We start from the raw sequence: 6,000 nt of genomic DNA on the forward strand, positions 1-6,000 counted from the left end.
ACGTACTGAGAATTTCAGCACTTGGAAATTTGCTTATTCTGGGTTATAAATGTTTCAGCACATTGTGTTTTGTCTGTGCTTCAATATGTAGGACTTGTGACATGGCTTATCCATCCCAGCCACTTGTGTATATCAAGAAGAAGAGAATGGGTTAGAATATTTAAGAGATTAGGTTAGAATATTCTATCAATCAACGGTTGGTTGTTTTGTTTACTAATGAGGAATGGTTGTCTGTTGTTGGTCCAAAGTTGATGCACCTTCTAATTTACTCAGAAAAGAAAAGTAAAAATAAAATAAAATAAAATAAAATAAAAATGAAGGCCTACTTTAAGTCTTGTGCTCTCCATTAACTATTGAATATCTATGGACTATCAAGTGTTGGATTGTCGTTTCCCTCAACTTTGGACTTTTAAATTAGTATTTTTAGTTTTTGTAATTGCCAATTCAAATCTTCCAAAATATATGATTACCTTATGAATGTTTTATTTATATGCAGAATGTGATTTTGTGACAGGATCTAAGGGTATTGGTGATGTCTGCAATGTTGGCAAAGAGTATGCCACCTGAGTTGCTTCTTCCAATGGCTGCACATGTGCTCCCGTCATCCCTTACTGCAACATCATGACAGTGAACATAGAGCTTGTGTAGGATGTTCCCATTTTGTATGCTTGCTGAAGTTTTCAATTTTGCTTCCCACTTGGAGTTGTGCTCTCTTTCTAATCCTCACACTATTATATACAGAAACCACATTTTATTATGTTAGGAAATCTGTATTGCAAATTTGCACACTGTGCTCTCTTTGAAGTTTGAAGTCTGTTAACTGTATTGTTAACCATTGGAACATCATTTTGTTTTACTAATTGTACAGATGGTAAATTTTAAATTTTTAATGTTGTCAGGCACTTAGGCCATGTTTGGAAAAACTGGATGCTAGTATTTGAAAATTGTGGTTACCAGTTACTTGCCCAAGCATTTCGGTACACTTTTTGCACCAATTTTACAGCTCTCAAGGACATGGAAGAGTGCTTTGTTTTGTCCCTTTGGTCAATTGTTCATTGTTATATTGAGTAAGATCTAGTCTTTTAAGACTTCCAACATGTATGGCTTGTAACGAAAGCTCTTCCCATGAGAAAAATTCTTGCCTAAAGAATACATGTTCGAAGATATGCTTGGAATTGCAACACAATTCATGCAAAAAAATAATTTGATAATAGTGATCAAACAAGATGGAATAGAGATTGGATTCTCATTTGACATTTTTTTGCACATAATGGAAACAAAATGTTTCTAGCACACTAATCTAATATATATATTTATATATATATGTATATATATATATATATATATATATATATAAATCTCTTAAAAAAAGCAAAATCAGAATAGCGTCGAGTCTCCAACTCTCAATTGACTTTTTTTTGTATAGAATGGTAATCATATTTTTCTAGCCTTATGATTTAGAATTTATATCAACAATAAACGGGTTGAAAAATTCATTTTTTTCGAGATAAATTTTTGGTTGGGTAATCGGTTAATGGAACCGGTTAGGAAGTGAATTTTTGGGAATCATGTTTTCATGCTAGGTCGGCATTGTGTGTTTTTGGGTTAGGTCGGGTGAATAGTGTTAATAGTTTTTGCAATGAGAAAGTTAATTTTCCTTATGGTTGTTAATCTAATAAAAGTGAATTCTCTCTCTCTACCCTGTAGTGTTTATGTACATGCTAGCTCTTCTTCTTAGGTGGGTTTTATTATTGGCATCATTCCTATCATTGTTACTTGGAGACTATGGAGGCGAAGATGTCTGGCAAGAATGGAAGGTATTCGAGAAACTAATGAAGTTGTTGTTCATTCTATTTGTGTTTGCCTTGGTTCCCTTTGTCTTGGGGCAAAACATCCTTTGTGTTTGTCTAACTGGGATGAGAAGATCTTGGAGGCCTTGCGGATCAAACCAATTGTGCCAAAAGCTCCTTGTTGCAAATTGGTTAAGTGGATTAAGCCGCCACCGGGTTGGTATAAACTGAACATGGATGGTAGTAGGCTTAGAAATCCGGGACCTTGTTGTATTGGTGGGGTTATTCGGAATGAGTCAGGATGTTTTGTCAAGGCTTATGCCTCTCCTAATGGTTATGGTTCAAATAACAAAGCGAAACTTCTTGCGCTCCTTCAAGGTTTGAGAATTTGTAATTCTTTAAATATTTCTAATGTGATTATAGAAATGGATTCCATGGTGATTATTTCTTGGTGGATGCGAGGTGGTGGTACCTTGAGGATTTTTGGGAAGAAATTATTGGGTTGACTCGTACTCTTCATTGCCAGTTTCTACATGTGTTTCGTGAAGGTAATATGGTGGCGGATTGGTAATAGGTGCAGATTTGGTCTATTCTAATAATTGCGCTCTTCTGCGGATTCTTCGTGGTTTGCACCGGTTGGACTTCTTAGGTCTCCCAGCTCTAAGTTTAGGGTTTTTTTCTCTGTCTTTGTGGTTTTTTCTATTTTCCTTTGTTTTTGTCATAAGATTGTCATAGATTGTTTTCCTTGGCTGCGGTCCTGTTGATTTTCCTGCGGACATTTTCTTGTTACCACGGTATTTATCCGTCATAAGAGAGGGGATTATTAATAAAATTAGGAGGAGGTCACTATTGGATATGTGACTTTCCTGCTCTTTTTTTAAATAATAATAAAAAAACATGCTAAAATTCAAAATTCTTCTTGGAGCTACTTCCAACTCCAGAATACTCCAGCATCAATTTAACCACTCCTAAATAATTGGTGTTTGAGTTACAACTGATTATTACCTTGAGCTTTTTACATTTTATTTGCTTTTCTTAAAATGAAAATATTGCTTTATTGTGTTTGTATTATAATGTGTATAACATTAGACAATGTTATATCCAAAATATAGTGTATATTGTTGCGTGTTACATGCATTTTATATGATAAATATCTTTTTTTTTTTGTGAAAATATGAATTAAAAATAACTATTAAAAAAACCTATAAAATATTCATAAGCTTACGAGAAATACTATGGTCATAAAGAAATTTCACAAAAATAAACTTACAAACTGACTCTATGTGATATGTTATATCTATTTTACAATATAAGTAACTTTACAATTTGACGTATTATATTAGGACATGTCAATTTGTGAGTTCACTTTTATAAAATCTCTTTGTAGCTAAGCATTTATCTAAACTTAATAGCAAGCCCTTTATAACTAAACCCGGTATATGGTGACAACTCGGGTAATCAGTTAAGGCTTGGGTACCTGTCTGGGCCAAAATCGTACCACCCAAGTAGATATCTGGATTGCATATATAGACTTTAATGCAAATTCGGATATAGCTGAATATTTGGATCTATATTTTGGTGATCACCCTTAATTTCTAATATTTCTTTGTGTATCTTATTAAACCCCTGTGCATTTTGGCAATGACTAGTTTTAATTGTCTTGGGATGTGCATGCACAATTAAGGAGCTCTAACACTTGGGAACGAGTTTAGCAAGAGCCCAACATTCAAGACGGGCTTAAAGGATGAATATTTAGTTTTGATTAATTTGATAAGTTAGGGAAAGGGCAACAACATGACTTAAAGACTTTGGGCACTTAAAGGCTTTCAACTTGTTTAATTCATTTAAGGACTTATTTTATTAGTTTAGAATAATTGAGTTTATTAAGGGAAGCACTTAAGGGGCCCTATGTAAGGGCATATTGGAAAAGTTATTATTTTATTGAACTAGGTTTAGGGTTTTACTGTAGTGATTACTGTAGCCACATTGTTGATGCGGCACTATTCACACAATGAGCATTTTATTGAACTAGGGTTAGGGTTTTACTGTAGTGAGTATTGTAGCCACACTGTAGCTGCGGCACTGTTCATCCAGAGAAATTTTTGGAAGATGGGGATTTATTTTGGCTAAGGTTTGATTAGATTTTGCTTTAAATACTCTTTGTAGCCTCATTTTAATAAGTTTATGAAATTAGATGAATATATTCATTGTGAGTTGAGTTTTACTCCTCCTGTTCTTAATTAAACTTTTGAACTTATCAAAGGTAAATCACAACCTTTGTGGCGTTCCTCCTTTGTAATCTGGGTTCTTGAGACGGGTTCTTCAACGGGGTCTAGGTTCTCCATCCATTGACTTGATTTTGGCTTTCTTGGAGAGTTTTCAAATTGATTGTGGGTTCAAGGGATTCCTTTCCCACAGGTTCATATCACATGTCAATTAAAATCTAAAGTACAAAGATTATGAATAACATTTGTTATTATTGCCTAACAAAACTATGTGCTATAATATTGTTGTTAAGGATATGGCTGAGTGAGATTGTTCATATCTAGGATAGACAAGAACTATGTTCGATAGTATTTTCGTTGCGATGGTGATTTGATGCAACAATGACACTGCATTGAGTGAGAGACAAATCACATAACATTACAATATTCATTTGCAAGTTCAATGTATGCCAACAATTAACCTTGGATAAGTCAATTCTGAAGTAGACTCTGAAACAGTCCAAAAAGCTATCAGGAGCCCAAAACCTACAAAAACTGGACCTTAGATCCAATCATCCAGATTATATGGCAACTCCTATACATCTATGCAGACTGGAGCACTACAACTGTTCAAATACTTGTGAGCACGAATTGGCAAAACAGGTTGCTATGTGTTAAAGAGAGAAATTGCTTAGCCACACAAGAGGAACACAACAACAATACATGTGAAGATGCAAGTTGTGCTTTGGTTACACATTAGAATGATCTAGAATAAATGAGAAGGATGAGAGAATACTCTCAGTGGACATGTGTCATTTGATCTGTAAATTGTGAAAAATTTTTATTTGAAGTCTGTGTATTTAAGTTTGTAATATGGCAGAATTACAAACATTAGAAAATTATTAATGAATTGAAATCCTTTGAGGCACTTTGTCAAACACTTGTTTAGCACTCTATTATTTACTTCAGCATGGTATCCAGAGCCAACTAAGGGACTCACGTCCATCACCATTTTTTTTTTCTCCTCTGTTCTTTAGCCACCATGGCCTCTCCAGACTCCTCAGAAAAATCCCAAACACCTCCCCCCATCAACACCACAATTCTAAATTTGGCCAGTCATTTTATTACCATTAAACTCAATATTGAAAATTACTTACTCTGGAAAGCCCAAATGGTTCCCTTCCTTAAAGCCAACCCATTGTACACCCATGTTGATGGCACTTCCGTCATCCCTCCACCAACGATTGATAATAATCCCAACCCAGAACACACCCGATGGATTTTGCTTGATCAACTTATAATTTTGGTCATTAAATCATCCTTGTATGATCATGTTCTTGCACAAGTTCTGGAGTGCACCACTTCACATGACGTCTGGACCACCTTGCACAACCTGTTCGCAACTTAATCTTCACCTTATGTAATGTAAACGCAGTACCAACTTGCTACACTTAAGAAAGGGACTGAGACGATTACAAAATATTTTCACAAAGCTAAGACACTTGCTACGTCACTTGGAGCTGCTGGTAAAACTCTTTCCCCATTTGAATTCTCTGTGTACCTACTGGCTGGTCTCGACACCGACTACGATTCTTTGGTAACCTCTCTCACAACCAGACCCGATACCTTGTCTCGCCATCTGATTTACTGCTACTTATTAAACCATGAATCTCACCTCAACCATCAAGCCCAAACACTTCTCACTGGCAATCCACTGATAGCCAACCTTACCACCACAAAACACCTCCATTTGTTCAGTCATCACATAGGGGACGAGGGGGTTGATCCTTTCATCGGGGATGGGGTCAGGGTAGAGGTCCCTCAAATTACTTCTCCAATCAACCAGACACCAGACCACCTTGCCAAGTGTGTCACAAACCTGGGCATACTGCCCTCTCTTGCTACCATAGATTTAATCAAAGTTATCAAGCACCAGCCCCATCCTATCTGCGGCCAATCTTTCGACCATGCCCACACCACCACCTCAATACAATGCCTGGTTTCCA

This window comes from Juglans regia, chromosome 7 (genome assembly GCF_001411555.2).
Source record: "Juglans regia cultivar Chandler chromosome 7, Walnut 2.0, whole genome shotgun sequence".
In the NCBI taxonomy this organism is placed as follows: domain Eukaryota; kingdom Viridiplantae; phylum Streptophyta; class Magnoliopsida; order Fagales; family Juglandaceae; genus Juglans; species Juglans regia.